General features: G+C 37.8%; 1 long non-coding RNA gene across 1 annotated transcript in view; it reads left to right on the top strand.

Moving 5' to 3' along the window:
• The first annotated feature begins 2,636 nt into the window (after window positions 1-2,636).
• LOC138810098 (uncharacterized) overlaps window positions 2,637-17,225 on the top strand; it is a 31,560-nt gene continuing 16,971 nt past the window's right edge. The window contains exons 1-2 of the long non-coding RNA XR_011367024.1: window positions 2,637-2,723; window positions 5,584-5,736. This is a non-coding gene — a long non-coding RNA (uncharacterized lncRNA). The remainder of the gene's footprint in view (window positions 2,724-5,583; window positions 5,737-17,225) is intronic.

Raw genomic sequence — 17,225 nt, 5'->3', positions numbered from 1 at the left:
ACTTATTTTTGTTCCAACCTTAGAATGAAAGAGACTTGTTTCAGTGAGTCCCAAGAAATATTGTAAAGCATGTACCTATTTGGAAGAATCTGCTTAGTCACTTCATAAGAAAATGATTATTATTTTTCTTTTGTGCCAGTCCTGGGGCTTGAACTTAGAGCCTGGGCACTGTCCCTGAACTGTTTTGCTCAAGGCTAGCCCTCTACCACTTGAGCCATAGCTCAACTCCCAGCTTTATGGGTGATGAATCAGAGATAATCTAATGGACTTTGCCTGCTTGAGCGGGCTCCAAACTGCAATCCTCAGATCTCAGCTTCCTGAGTACCTAGGGTTATAAGTAAGAGAGCCACTGGGGTCCAGCAAAAATTATTTGCTTTTCCAAGTCTTTCCTTTTCCTAACAAATGGGGTGGTATCACTCTTTCTGATGGAGGCAAAGAATTCCATTGTATATATATTTTTTAAGTGAAGTAAGGCAAGCCCAAAGAAACATAGGTCCCATGGTTTCCCTTATTTACAATAACTAGTACATGTCTAGGACAAGCAGAAAAGGTCAAAAGCTATGTATATGACCATATAAGATGGTGTAGGTGAAATGAATCCCAATATAGGCACACAAGAAGTTTTATCTTTGTTGCTGTTGTTTTTAATGTACTTATAATGTATTATGTGATTTTTTTTGTTTCTCTTGTATGTTCTTCCTTATGGTATAACCCCTGTTTTCACTGTGTTTGATTCTGGTGCCCTGCATCGTGTATATACATTTTTCTAATTTGGGGAGAGGAAGGGAAGCAACAAAAAGTTGAAATAGGGATACAGATTGACCCATTATAACAATGAGATGTACAAGAAATGAACTTTACAACTTTGGGGAGGAGAGGGAGGAGTTGGGAAGGTGAGGAAGAAAGGATGGTAGGGGAAAAACAAAGGAGGGGTAACAATGCTTGGTAGGAAATGTACTCATTACTCATGTAACTGTAACCCCTTTCTACAGTATCTTTACCATAAAAATACATATTAAAATTATTTGCTTTCATGAACCTTTTTCCAAATGCAAGTGTAGCCATATTGGTGATATTAAATTTTGGGTTTTGTTATGGGCATCCTTAATTCATTATTTATGTACATGTGTAATTAAAATCTCTGCTCTGGTTAGAAACAAATCTAATAGGAACTATTCAAAAGAGCTACGTATAGAAAAGCAATATTACATGATATATTCTTTTCTTAGTCTCTACCTGGGCCAAGATAGGGAATATGGCAGCCCAAGAGTACTAGGAGGTTTCATTACGTATGGAAGACTCTCCAGTGATCCTACACCTTAAGTCAGCATGGTTCTATATAACCCAGGGAACCAACATTAGGCCCAACCTAATGACTCATCATGGAGTGAGATGACTCTTACTCAATCCATAAATGGTTATGAGAAACCCACAGGAACCACCATTTTCTTCATATCATCATCATTCCCTATTTTCAGAGCCTACATTTATTTTAAAAATCCATACCAAGAAAAAGGTGACTACTGGTTCATCTGTAACTAATCTCTAGCACAACTTCCTTGAATGTGGCCATATTTTGAGTTTACAGTTATGGCCAAACCTTTACAGTAGTTTCTATCTCAAGTTAAGTTCTAATGAGGATAGAAGCCCTTATACACACCTTGTTTCTTGGTGGTGACTTGTTTGACTATCTGCAAGTTATGACACATTGATTTCTGCAGCATAAAAAAGATAAGATGGTCAGTATCATTCATTTTCTGCAAATAGTCTGTATTTACTATACTACTCCAGTGGTTTCTGACTACTGCTTAAGGCAATTTTGCTTAGCCTAGCAGAATGTCTTGGAAACTACTGGCAATGATTTAGTCTCCAAAATTGGAACACATTTAGTAGAGACAGAAAGCCTATGAACAAATAGTGGGCATGTGCCAGAGTAAATAAGTGTGGTTCATGAGCTGTGGTCAGAAATGTCTCTCTTTCAGTATGCAGGGCAAAACTTTTGCCAGCATTTGCCATAAAGTCATCACACAAAGCAGTTTTTCCTCTTAGTAAGACAGATTCAATGAAAAAGCTTCTAGTTCCACAATCTGCTCTTGGGGCCATAGTCTCAGGTCATGCCAAAGGACACCAACGCTGAAGGGTCTTTTTCTCCAATTAGCTTATCCCCCCCACCCCCTGTCTGCTGAGCTTCCATGAAAAAAAAAAAAAAGAATGAGACCCACAAGGTAAGAGGCTGGAGGGACTGGAAGAGGAAAAACTTTTTTGTAGCACTCAAAGCTCCTCCCAGGATCTCATAACAAACCACAGAGTCAGTTTGCTTCCCTTGTTTTCCAAAGCTAAACTTTGGACTTTTTGTATAACTCTTTTGAAGTGTTTGGTGATGCTATCATTACTGGTTGAAGAACTAACACAATGTTAAGATGCTTTGCTGCCCCCTTCTCTTAAGGAGACTGTAGGAAACAGACATTTATGGCTTCCACTTCAAGCTCTTTGCATATTCCTTTAGGACTTCTTCACTCTTGACCGCACATTGCCAAGGGATTTAGTATACTTGGATTGGATTTCCACGATCTCTCATGCAGTGTGCACTTTACCCTCTGAGTTCGGAGTTTGACTTTGTGTAGCTTTCTGTTCCTAGGTAGACTGTACAATCTTAGCAAGCCACTGGAATTCAAGAAGGAAGCATTTTGTTTTAAACGGAAGAAACCACCAATCAATACCTGGTAAGAACCATTCATTGTGGGGATATGTTATGGAGGCATAAATAGTTCACCTTTCATAAAACATATTTATAGTAAGAGAGGTCATTTTTCCAAAGCCTTCATATGACCACTGTAAAGTGATAAAATGTGGATGAATGTTTACAAATAGGTCAGATATGAAGGCTTAAGGAGCAAAGAAATATAAAATATTATCTAGACTAGATGACTAATTTTTGGGTCAGTTCCTGTAAGTATGCATTCCACAATTACATTAAACACATAGTCGTTGGATACTCACTATGTGCCAAGCATTATGTTAGGTACTAAGAATGAAAGATAGAAAACAGAGCAAAGACAGAAAAGAACACCACTGTTGTCAATATTGTTGACTATTGTCATTTCTGAGTAGCGAGACTTAAGAGTTTGTACAACGGACATTTTAGAAACGCAAAGAAAATATGTTTTTATTTTTCAGTGAGAGAGAAAAAATTTACAATCCTTCATTTCAAGGAGACTGAAGTTGAAGTGTGTGAAAATGAGTGACCCAGTGTTTTAAATACGTTGTGATAAGCAGCATAATAGTTGGATGCTCAGAGTTGGCATGGAAGTGTAGGAAGGAGTAAGAACTGATCTAAGAGATTAAAGTGAAGTTTGCCAGGTGCTGGTGACTCATAATCCTAGTTACTTAGGAAGCTGAGATCTGAAGATCAAAGATCAAAGCTTGCTCAAGAAGACAAATCCAGGGCACTGCTATATCCAATTAACCAGCAATAAGCTGGCATTAGAGACTTGAATCAAGTGATAGGGCTGTAACTGTTAGTGAAAAAACATTCACAGTTAAGAGTTTTTCAAAGCCCTGAGTTCTAGCCCCAGTACTCCAATGCTCTCTCTTTCTCTTTCTCTCCTCTCTCTCTCTCTCTTTCACACACACACACACACACACACACACACACACACACACACACACACACACACACACACACACACACACCAGTAAAGCTCATTTTAGACTAAATCTGATTATGGACAGATTGCTTAATCTCTCAAATACATAGCTTCTTCTTTTTTCAAAGAAGGCTAAAACTCTGTCTTGCTTATAGTATTTGGAGGATTAAATGTGAAAATACAAAAAAGCACAGGATACTGTACATATAACCTAAATATATAAATTTGGCCATTGGTCACAGGGCCAAACCTACACAGTCAGTAGTACTTTACAATTATCCATCAACCTGTCTATCCATTCACCTAATTGATTATAAAATGTAATGTTTCATTTTTTTTCCATCTGAAAATCTCCAAACCCTTTCCCCAAACTCTGTCCTACATTGATGTACTAAACAGAGAAGTAACTAAGCTTATATCATTGCCTAAGTCTTGAGCTCAACAAGGAGCATCAATAAATTTTTACTACCTCAAGTGAAGTTGGGAGGTAGAAGCTGGGATGGCCAGGGGCTTTGGAGTAGACAGACCTACAGGCTCTTAAAAGTTTTGCATTTCAAATTTCTATTCACTCCTACCAGTATAATACAAATATCTATCTTAAGTGCCTGTTAAAAAAGTACAAATAAGCCGAGTACCAGTGGCTCATGCCTGTAATCCTAACTACTCAGGAGGCTGCATGGCTCAAAACCAGCCCAGGCAGAAAGTTTGTGAGACTCTTATCTCCAATAAACCACCAGAAAACTGCAAGTGGCACTATGGCTCAAGTGGTAAAGTGCTAACCTTGAGCTGAATTGCTGAGGGACAGCGCCAAGGCCCAGAGCTCAGGCCCCACGACTGATTAAAAAAAAAGTAAAAATATATAAAATTAGCTAAAATATAATAGACAATAAATTTAAGCCATTTTCGCACCAGTAACATCCATTTATAATGACTCTAATTTTATTTTGTAGTGTCTAAGTTTCCTTATTTTATGAACTAATTTTAAAAAGTGAAAAAATCCATTTTGTAATTATGTGTTGATTATAAAATGTCTCTTATTACTTAATTATTGAGGGTGTGGTGGCCAGCTGATAGGATTTTGAGAAGTGATTGGACCCTCAGGATTCTGACCTAATCAATGGTTTCATCTCTGATGGATGTGTAATATGATGATATTGAGAGAGGTGAAAAATGGAAGCCCTAATTGGAAGAAGTAGGTCACTAAGGGAGTGTCCTTGGGTTAACTTGTCTTGGCTCCTTACTATATTTTCCTTTATCTCTGTTTCTTGGTTGCCCCAATGTGAACTGCTCTGTTCATATTATTCTCTTTACTATAATAGACAAAGTCCTTAGAAATGGTGAATGGAATGAATCTTGCCTTCTGTTCAGATATATATTTCATATATATATATATATATATGTATTTGTCAGTGGTGGGGCCTGAACTCTGGGCCTGGGCACTGTCCCTCAGCTCTTCAGCTCAAGGCTAGAGCTCTACCACTTGAGCCACAGCACCACTTCTGGCCTTTTCTGCTTATATGGTGCTGAGTAATCAAACCTAGGACCTCATGCATACAAAGCAAGTACTCTACCACTGAGCCATCTTCCCAGCCCCCCAGTTTTTGTTTTTAATGGGAAGTGTCTGTCACTGAGATAAGAAAAGTAACCAATACATTTGCTATTCAATATGAGAATGAAATAATAATGAACAAAAAGGAAGAATAAAAAAAGAACAATGGAAATACACTTAGACCTACCATATAGAATTAGCTGTTGTGGGATTCTGGGAGGGCCGCCGCTGAATGCCTGGTGGAAACATGAATACTAGGAGCAAAGCAAAGCTTGCTTATACTGAATTCTGGGCATTTTTGTAATCTTACTTGGCTTATTTTTCTGACTCCCAACACATTCCTCCAAAATTTCATCTCAATAAAAGAAAAACCTATTTCCTTTCCAGCTTCTTGGTGCCTTTAATATTACTTGGGCTTGTGTCTTTTTGTGCTGAGTCCACCTGATGCAATAATTTTGTCAACTAAGCATCTATAAGAAGCCCTGCAATCATGGAGCTTCTTCAACTGCTTTCTCCTGCCAATCATGAAAGAACAGGATGGTATGTATTCAAAATGAACAGGTAAAAAAATAACAAACAATTATGGGAAGAACAGAAAGGTTTCATGTTTTATGTGTTATTTCTATCCAAGGTTCTGAAAAATGCTGTTATATGTGGATTACCCTTACCCCTCCAGCACTATCCTCCCAGTTCTTGAAGAAAGTCTATTTAAAGAACAGAGAAATACATTCCACAAATATAACTCTGCAGTGGCTTACATTTTTGACCTTCTCAATTTGAATTTTTTTTAGGGAATCACCTTTTATTTATTCCATTGACCATTTTAGAAAAATTTCACATTGGATTACATGTTAGCACAAAGTTGTATGATCCAATAAAATGTAGCAGAACAAAAATTTAACATCATCATTTTGAGAATTTCAGATATATCTGTGATTGTGTTTTTTGTTTTGTTTGTTTATTTATTTTTTTGTTGGTCATGGGGCTTAAACTCTGGGCCAGGGTGCTGTCCCTCAGCTCTTTAGCTCAAGGCTAGTGCTCTACCACTTGAGCCATAGCACCACTTCTGGTTTTCTAGTGACTTATTGAAAATAAGAGTCTCATGGCCTTTCCTGCCTGGACTGGCTTTGAACTGTGATCCTTAGATCTCAGCCTCCTGAGTAGCTAAGATTACAGGTGAGAGCCACCAGTGCCTGTCTTTGTAATTGTGTTTTTAAAAGTTTTATTACTGAATGTTTATTTTCTTTAAAAGCTTTCATAGGTGTGGTAGGTGGGGAAGAATGTAGTTTAGAACTTGGAAAAAGTAAGTCAGATCATTAAAGCGAAACAGCATAAATATCAGGCTATGGGTCTGGTCAAATGGGAGGAAGCAAAGAACATGGACAGTTCAAACACACACACACACACACACACACACACACACACACACACTCAGCAAGCAAAAGCCTGCAGTATAAAATTCTTTGCCTTAATTTGTTTCTCCTGTCTTTGCTTGGCCCTGCATACTTCCAGTATTTACAATGTCTTACTCTACTTATGTTGGCAAAAGCCAAAACAAAAGAAAAAAACCTAATAGGCTATTTCAAAGGCCTGAGACAAACACAATTGAGAAGTGGTGTAAATCAAACTTATCTACCTGTCTGCCTTGCAGTGCAGTCAGGGCATCTGGATACTGTCAGGGCATTGCAACCTATATCCCAAAGTGACTTTGTTATATGAAACAAGTTTAATTTTTTTCCTCTTTGTAACCTTGTGAAATTCTCACATTAAAAACCAATCACATCTTTCAAATTACAAACGATTGTGTTTGGCATCACAGTCTCTGGTGTAATGGGTCAAGCTTGTTTTCACTAAAATGAAATCAGCTTTCAAAATAAATCATCTGTAACAACATTCTACTCCCCAAATCATATAATCCTATTAACAGAGTTTCATTTTTTTTTCTCTTCATTGTCACTAGTCTGACAAGGTTGGCCATGTGTCAACATGGAGCAACACAAAGCTTTAGAAGATGAGGTCAAGGCAAGGAGAGCTACTGGCTGCAGCCTTTCGAAGCTTAATGAGCCCTAACCTGTGCTTCATCTTTACCTAACATGCTTCGAGGGTAACATGGGAAGCCAGTTACTCCAAAACAAGCCAGTCAGTAGTCCAGATGAGACAATCAAAGTGCAGTGTGCTACCATGGTCATGGCAGCAAAGAAGACAACTATCAATCACATAGTGGTTGGTGTCCTAAGTGAGCATATGACCCAGTGACTTCTGAGACTCTGCTCAAAGTGTAAATTACACTTTGTGTGATATATAAAGAACATCTTATAATTTTAGATTTGTCACTTCTTTTCTTCGGCTAGAGGGTAGAAAAGATTTCTAGAAAATCTTTAGAGATTTTCTAGAAAATCTAGAAAAAAATTTTTTTGGGGGGTCCAGTAGTGGGGCCTGAACTCTGGGCCTGGGCGCTGTCCCTCAGCTCTTCAGCTCAAGGCTAGTGTGCTACCACTTGAGCCACAGTGCCACTTCCAGCTTTTTTCTTTTTGCTTCTGTGGTGCTGCAGAATCAAACCCAGGGCCTCAGGCATGCAAGGCAAGTGCTCTACCACTGAGCCCCAAGAACTTTATTTCTCTAGCCTGTATAGTAATAATGTACAGTTCAGATTGGTCTTTGTCCTTTTTTTGTTTTTGTTTTTGGTTGTGGGACTTGAACTCTGGCCTAGGTGCTGCCCCTCACTCTTCAGCTTAAGGCTAGCATTCTATCTCTTGAACCACAGTGCCACTTCTGGTTTTCTGGTGGTTAATTGGAGATAAGAGTCTCATGGACTTTCCTGACCTGGCTGGCTTTGAACCACGATCCTCAGATCTCAGCCTCCTGAGTAGCTAAGACTACAGGCGTAAGCCACCAGCACCCAACTCTTTGCCCCTTTTAAACAGTGTGAGACACCACCGCACTAGTGTTTACTAGCAGGGCAACTGATAGTCTGAGAACATAATGTATTTTATTAATCAGCTGAAGTAGTTGAAAGCTGTGGACAACTTAAAAGTTTCGATAAGGACAGGTCACAAATACTGTTAGCCAGAGCCATGTTCTTTCTGGGATGTGATGCTTGTGGGTAGAAATGCACAGATAATCCACTTCTCTCCAGAGAGTTCTCTTTCATATCAGTTCCCGAGGACAGCTTTGTTGCTGAGCCAATATGTTCTGGCATAACATTGACATGTAGGTTGAAGGGTAAATTGTTCTTCAGAGTCAATACAAATTTGGCATTGATCTAATTTTGATATTTTGAAAGCTCTCTCTAGGTCAGAGTCTCTCATGTCCATTTCCTTGGTTTTTAGCTTTTCTCTGACTAGAATATGTCCTGATTTGAATCCTGCTTCTGATACTTATTAACCTAGCAAACATAGCCAAGATATTAACCTCAGTAATTGTTTCTCAATCTATTGACATGGCATAGTAGTGTTAACTGGCTTAAAGGATTATTATAATGATCAAATAATAATTGGAAATTATGAAAATTAGTAGCTTAGCCTTCCCCTCTTAGAAAATAACTATAGGATTATTGTGCATAAAATTAATTCTATATACACGAGTAATAGCAACTAGTAGGAACAATTACACCATCTCAAGCCTCTGAAAACATTTTTTTTCTCAAAATTTTGTTATAATATAAAGGGTAATTACATGCAAATGGAAGGTTCTAAATGTCTGCAATTTGCTTTCTTTGAATTTCCTAGAAATTGTGTGGGTTCTTCACATTGTAGATCAAACAATATTTAACAGATGATGTATTTCCTCGACCAAAAGACAAGCAGCAATTTTCTGTGGGAAGTTACTTTTAGGTCTGAACGGGTTTGAGATAAACTTAGGCTTCTATAATATCTCCCACAGTTTACAGCTCTATGGTCATCATTTCAAGTATGTGTCATTAAGAGAAGATGTATATTTCTTTTTTAATGAGAAGGTAAGTAGTTATGATAAAGACCACCTCACCACATAAGGCATCCAGCCACAAGGAAATATCTATGTTGCATGTGGAGATTTTAGTTCTTTTTCTTTTCTTTTTTTTTTAAATTTAATTTTATTTTATTTGTGAACATACTGTACAGAGGGGTTACAATTACATGGGCAGGATAATGCGTACATTTCTTACCAAGCATTGCACCCTCCTCCTTTGGTTTACCCTTCACATCCCTTCCCAGCCTCCCCCCTCCCCCCCAATCCCAATCCTTCTCCTTCCCCCTCCTCCCCCCCCCCCTGCACCGACGTTGTAAAGCTCGTTTTGGACATGACATCTTGTACTTCTCATTGTTGCAACAGGTCCACTTGTATCCTTAAACAACTGGTTTTTCCCCATCTCCTCCACAAGTTATACTGACATCAAATATAGTGAAAGTAGGGGTTATACTGTGGGGGAGGGACATACAAAGCAACAAAGAGATAATCTTATAAATGCGTTAGAAACACATGCATTAGTTCTTTTTCAAAAATTAAATGCTATCATCTTATCAGAAAATATTTATGCATATAATTTTATAATCAATCAGATTGTTATACTGAAGGTGATGATTGCAACATTCTGTAACTTTTTATTTTTCTTTCTGTAATCATTTATTTTTATTTTTATCCTTCACAATGATAGATTGAGAAATATTAATATTTATTTACATGTTGAGTAGATCTAAAATATATTTTTATTTAAAAAGTTTTTTTGTACAGTTAGACCAAGGAGGATATTCTTAAGAGAGGATCATAAACGCTCAATAGCTATATGCATGTGATTGTACAAAATGGTGTTTATCAAAATAAACTCCAAGAAATGGAAACAAGAGGTTCTTGCTTTTTTCCCCTCTCCTTTGTCATGGTTTTTTATTTCCATACCTTTTGTCTTGTATATGTTTATCTGTTTGGGGGAGGATAAGGGAGGGCACAGAAATGAAGGGATAAAGGGTGAACAAATGCAGCAGTGATAGTAGACACTATGTTGAAAATGAACTGTATAATTTGTTAGGGGAGTGGAGTGGGAAAAACTGGAAGAAAATAAGGGAGGAGATGACAATGCCAACTCAGGTAACTGTAACCCCTCTGTGCGTCACCTTTACAATAACAATTAAATAAGTGAATGTTTTGCGCTGTTAAAAAAGTAAACAAACAAATGCCTATGTCGATTTAAACATCGTTAATTGTATATAAAACAAATAAGATTTTGACAAATCATGGGCCCGCATTAAAGGCATGGTTCTTTTTTATGACAGTTTGATTGGAACATGAAGGAAATTAAATAAATTAAAATGGATCCTGAGTTTTAGATAGGTTAGGCAGAGCCTTAAGATGTGCAGCTAATATAATCAAGGACTCTAATAACAACAGATGCTGGAGGGGATGTGGACAGAAGGGAACCCTACTGCACTGTTGGTGGGAATGTAAACTTGTTCAACCACTTTGGAAAGTAGTATGGAGGTTCCTCAAAAGACTCCACATAGAGCTCCCCTATGACCCAGCAATCCCACTTTTGGGCATTTACCCAAATGTTCACAAACAAGACCACACTAAAGCTACCAGCACGACTATGTTTATTGCAGCATTATTTACCATAGCTAAGATATGGAAGCAACCCAGATGCCCCTCAGTAGATGAATGGATCAAGAAAATGTTGTATATATACACAATGGAATTCTAAGCCTCCATCAGAAAGAATGCCATTGCCCCATTTATTAGGAAATGGAAAGACTTAGAAAAAATTATATTAAGTGAAGTAAGCCAGGCCCAAAGAAACATAAGTCCCATGGTTTCCCTTATTTGCAATAACCAGTATATGTCTGAGTCAAGCAGAAAAGGTCAGATAAGTTGATGTTAGGGAAATGAACCCTAAGATATGTATTCAAATGTTTTTTTTCTTTCATGCGATTGTTTCTAACAGATTTATAAGATGATTTCTTTGTTGCTTTGTATGTCCCTCCCCCATGGTATAACCCCTGCTTTCACTGTATTTGATGTTGTTGTAATTTGTGGAGTGGAAGGGAAAAAACAAATCGTTTAGGATACAGGTGGATCCATTGCAACAATGATATGTACAAGTCGTTATGTCAAAAACGAACTTTACAACTTTGGTGGGGGGCGAGGAGGGTTGGGGGGGTGTTGGGATGGGAAGGGGAAACAAAGGAGGAGGCTACAATGCTTGATAAGAAATGGACTCATCATCTTGCCCATGTAATTGTAACCCCTCTGCACAGTATTTTCACAATAATAAAAAAAAAGAAAGAGAAAAAAGAAAAAAAAAAGATGTGCAGCCAAAATGAAAGTGCCCTCATAAAAGCTTGCTATTACTAACAGAGAATGATGAAATGATTTATGTATATTTACATGTTTTCCATGAAAACACATTTTTTTCATTCTATCAAAGCCTGGAAATGCCCTTCAGTGGATGGTATACCTGCCATTGTTTGGTTCTTCTGACTTTCTACTTATTAATTTACATTTCTTCACTGCTAACATATCCCATACTATAACTGCTTTTGTTAATAAGTGAAGAATTCCCATGACTCAAGTTGCTGACTTAGTATTTTTATGCTAGTACTGGGGCTTGAACTCAAAACCTTGCACTTTCACTAAGGATCACCGTTAGTACTCGACCATTGAGCCACACCTCCAGTTTACCTTAGCATTATTAAGTGGCGGGTGCTTTGCTTTTTTTTTTTTTTTTTTTAAACTTTCGTACCACTTTTTTTAAAAAAATTGTGAAAGTATCGTACAGAGGGGTTACAATTACATGGGCAAGGTATTGAGTACATTCTTATCAAGCATTGTTGCCTCCTCCTTTGTTTCCCTTTTAAATCTGAAAACAGAAAGACAGTGATCTGAAAATATGGGGATGGGACATTTCTGAGACCTAAGATAGAGGCACTGTCAGTACACTGACTCTGCTCACTTACCCTAGAATTCTGCTTTTGTTTTAGTATCATCCATGTTATGTAAATATTATAGAAAAGAGGTAGCTGAGCTCCTCTTCCCAGATAACGGTCATTAAACTTCCAAGCAGTCAGATGTCGAATATGGTGCTACAATGGCTTACTCTGATGACAGTAGCATGGGGACTGGCCATGGAAGCCACTCCTTCAGACTGCCCCCCTAGTTCATTTTGGTGATACATTGGATTCCTCCTTCTTCACCCCACAAGACCAAATTGTATGCTTTTCTAAAATAGTTGATGGCCATTCTGACAGTTTGTTGAGAGGCTTCACAAAAAGTTCTGTGGAACACTCCCTGGCCTCATGTAATCTGAACATTTAGAAGTCCTATGCTGCAGTAGTCTTGGGTGAGGTAATCTCTTAGCAAAAATTTCTCTAAGTAATTTAAAAAAGATTGTCAGCAAAGAACCTTGCATCTCACAGTCGTTTATCAGAAGGGTATGCTGGAAGGGGGGTGTCTTTCAGTCTAGTGAAAAGGGGATTGAATACCCCATGAAACATTGTCTTTTTGGTCCCCTTCAGAACATTAAGCTTGATGCCTATGACCAAAAGATAGAACTCACACTCATAGTTTATGAAGTTAATTTAACTCTGAGCTAGAGTAAGCAAACTATATTACCTTATTAACCTTGGGCAGACAACTGTGCTTATATCATGGTCTGGAATCTTGCCCTTAAAACCCACAATTGCTATGTATTACACGATCACTTGCTTGCTAACAATTACTCCCAAGTGGTAGGATGACATTCTTTTCCTGCTCATAATAATTTGACAATTTCCATGGATAGAGGTGTGGTCCTAAGAAGGTCCTATCTTGTAGAGAATATTTTCTTTTCACCCAGAAGTCCAAATGGCTACTATTCATACCTCATTGCTTCTATATTTCTACTGATATATTCTGGCCTGAGGAGAAATATGTAAAAGAAAACAGAAGGAGGTATCTAATATTGGCTAGGGTGGTCAGGTTAAAGACCAAAATCATGCAAATAAGACTTTTTGTTTGTGAGAATGACATGAGTTTAGGCTAATTCACCACAACAGCTTCTTTGTCTTCCTTCTTGGTATTGAGGATTGGATTCACATGAGGCACATGCTCCACTCTGAGCTACACCTCCATCCCCAAGATGGCATCTAAACTCAAAATTATATAAAAGACTGACAGTGCTGCATTGACTGATCTGTTGATACAGAGTAATCAGCAGTGGCAACTGATAAACCTTGGTCTTAGAGTGTATATTGTAGATTATATTGTATACATTGTGGTGAAACATTTCCCTTAGTTTTTATTTATGACACAAAATGGAGACTGGGTACATTTAAGTATTGTACATAGTGTGTGTATGTGTGTGTACTTGTGATCTTATGGTCACACATTTGTATGAGAGTGTTGTTTATTAGGCTGTGGCTTTAGGAGCATAAAGATTGTATTCTCGGTATTTCTTGATAGCCTACTTCTAGCTTAGATGCTCTGCAAGTGTATTGTGACAATGAATCCCAACAGTGTGAGGAATCTGACAATATGAAAGAATGTATCTTAAATAACATGATGGAAAAATTAACCAAAATGCCAAGGTCATTTGCTCAAATTTTGTTCAACCTTCAGACAGATAGCGATCATGTATTCATTTGCTTTTATGGAATCTGGATCAAATGTAATAGTCCTTAACAAATCTTCCTCCTTCACAAGCTTTACCAGACCTGTCCTCTCCTACTGAGGTCACCAAGGTGATGGATTGATGTCAGAATAATCTGAGCTTTGATGAACCACAGCATACTTAGGACTGTAGTTTGCATGGGTTTGCTACTGGACCAATTTTTGTTACATAAGTTAGACTCTTTTCAGTTTTAGTTGGTGCTATTTTGATGACTGATCTATGTAACTGGGATTCAAGCTCATTCTAGTGACTCTGCAGTATTCCTCAGGAAATCATCATCAGTTTATGGCTATATTGTGCTAATGTACCCAACAGTGTTTATTGTGCCTCATTTAAACAGCTCTTTGATGTTTATTATTGTATAGTTTCTTGGGAGTGAGAAAATAGTTTATTTCCAGATAATTTTCAAAAATGACCTTTTCCCTACTTGTAGCTTTGTCTCTCTCCCTGAAAGCTTGAGATTGCCTTGAAAGTTCTGGTGGGTCTACTTTGATTATGCCACAAGCTAAAACAGGATGCCCTTGGGTTCTGATTGGCTGGATAAGCACATTATAAGTCAAACCTCTGTTTCAGATGTCAATAAAAATGAGTAGCATATACTGAACACCTACCTGGTACTTGGTAGCCAGCATGTCTCATTTTCTGTACCAAAAATTATTTCTAGGTCTGTTGTTTCTGGATAAATTCTGCACTGAATCTGTGGACTTACCTTTCCAGTGAAGGTGGACATTTTCCATTACACAGAAACACTGAACTTGGTAAAAGATGGGAGAGAAAGGAATTCACTCCTTTTCTGTTTGCCTCACTGCTTACGTTGGGACATCTCTTGAACTAGAACTTAGACTTCCTTGGTTTTCAGGCCTTCAGATACTGACGGAATTATACTACTACCACTTACTTTCCTGGGTCTCCAACTTGGAGAGGGAAGCTCATGAGACTTTTTGGCCTCCTTAATCAAATAAGCAAATTTCTCACAGTAAATGCTTCCCCTTTCCTTTCCCCTTCCCTTCTCCTTCTCCATCCCCTCCTTCTCTTCCTTCTTCTTCTTCTCCTCCTTCTCCTCCTTTTCCTCTTCCTCCTTCTCCTCTTCTTCCTCCTTTTCCTCCTCTTCTTCCTTCTCCTCTTCTTCCTCCTTCTGCTCCTCTTCCTTCTTGTTCTCCTCCTCCTTCCTCCTTCCTCCTCCTCCTCCTCCTCCTTTTGTCTTCATCTTCCTCCTTTTCTTTCTTCCTCCTCTCTTTCTTGCTCCATCTTCTTCTTTTCTCTCTCTCACACACAAACACATGTGTGTTTATAATCTCATTGTGTTACTTTTATAGTTAACCAATTAGTGTACTAGATAAAATGTGCTTTTGATCTCAGTATAGAAAAAAGCTAAGCTTTCTTTAATCATTTCATTTAATCTTCATAATCACTACTCCAGTTTATGCATGATGAAACTGAGATGGTCAGTAACTCCTCTAGGCTGTCCCAGCTGGAGGCAGCAGTGTCATGAATGAATCCAATAACATAAGTATGCCTCTAGGTCTGTGTTAGCCACCATTTAATTGTCTTGCCCAAAACTCCTAATGTCCACGTATCCTCATATATAAAATCTATATACGCCATGAGTACTCTTGGCAAATAAATATTGCAGCAAATAGAAACAGACATTTCAAGATACATTTTTTATTTTATTTTATTGTGAAAATACTATACAAAGGGGTTACAATTACATGGGCAAGATAATGAGTACATTTCTTATCAAGCTTTGTAGCCTCCTCCTTTGGATACATTTTTTCTTGATCACTTGTTGCTCCTATTAAGTTATATGCACTGAGGAAGGACAGGCTTCTTAGACAAGCTTCTTCCCAGACAAGCTGAGAGTTGCAGCCTCAACTACAGAATTTGATAGCATTGTTTAATAAAAGAGGTTTAAATCTACCTACAAATTTATACCCAAGAATAGATGATACCATTTTGAGAGGTAAATAGTATGAGAAAAAATGATGCTGTAATGGTTCCCTGTTGTGTGTCTATTCAATGTGAACATGTTGATGCCATTACATTGGTTAATTCTGATTGTTATGTAAGCTGGTAAAGTTTAATTTAGTAGCACTGACACAAAGTCAGAAGTCTTAAGTGGAAGAGTAAACAGCACATACTAGCCATAAAAATGTGAAGCTTTGCAATAGCTTATTTTAATTTAGTTACTCTATTTATCTGCAGTCAGAGAGATGTGGCACTGTCCACATTTTACTCATACTTAAAATGAAGTAGTAATAGAGCTAGCTACTCAGGGCTAATGCTTGATGATCACCAAGCAATAGCAAGTTCTTCTATTAACATGTTTTCCTTTCTTCTGTCATATGTGCATGTGTGTGTGTGTGTGTGTGTGTGTGTGTGTGTGTGTGTGAGAGAGAGAGAGAGAGAGAGAGAGAGAGAGAGAGAGAGAGAGACAGACAGACAGACAGACAGACAGACAGACAGACAGACAGACAGACAGACAGACAGACAGACAGACAGAATTAGAGACAAAGAGACAGATAGGCAACCAAGGGAAGCAGAGAGAGACAGGGACATAGAACACTGTTATGCCTCTGTTTTTGTTATGACACAATTCCTACTGGGTTAAGTCTTTGCCTTTATGATTCACACAATTTTACTTATTTCCTCACAGTTTCTGTCTCAAAACAGAGTCACATTGGGATTCAAGGCTTCAATATGTAAATTTTATAAGAAGACAATTCAGTTCTTAAAAGTGCTCAAAAATAGTAGTGCTTTTTTTTTATTATTACAGTTTTATTACCTATGTACTCAGTCAGTACACAGCTTTATCTTTTGTAGATGTGAGACTGTATAACTATTTTCAAAGTTAAGGTCAATTTTAGACTCCTTGAGGGAATTTCCAGAACAAAAAGTAGCTTAGGTATTGAATGAAGTCTGTCTGTCTGTCTGTCTGTCTATCTATCTATCTATCTATCTATCTATCTATCTATCTATCTATCTATCTATCTATCTATCAACTCAGAGCCTGGACTCTGTCCCTGAGTCTGTCTGTGCTCGAGGCTAATGCTCTACCACTGGAGTCACAGCCCTACTTCTGGCTTTTTCTGTTTATGTGGTACTGAGGAATTGAAATCAGGGCTTCATGCATGTTAGGCAAGGAGTCTATCACTAAGCCACATTCCCAGCCCTGAATGAAGTTATTTTTAAAGACAGATATTAATTTGGTCTCTAAAAGACATATGATGGTAATGGTGGTATGCATTTGTGGAGGTAGTAGATGATTATTTTTTTTTCAGAAACTACCAACAGAAGTAGTATAAATTTGGTAACTAGTTGCTTGCTAGAATGAGCATTTTGAAGCATTTTGCTTGATGAAGGCTTTTGGCTTTTATATATTAAAAAACTTTTAACCATTTTCCCTCAAATTAAA

This window comes from Dipodomys merriami, unplaced genomic scaffold (genome assembly GCF_024711535.1).
Source record: "Dipodomys merriami isolate MVZ:Mamm:240054 unplaced genomic scaffold, mDipMer1.0.p SCAF_5, whole genome shotgun sequence".
NCBI classification, from domain to species: Eukaryota; Metazoa; Chordata; class Mammalia; order Rodentia; family Heteromyidae; genus Dipodomys; species Dipodomys merriami.
The sequence above is the reverse complement of the archived record's forward strand: the minus strand, read 5'-3'. Positions and strand labels throughout refer to the sequence as shown.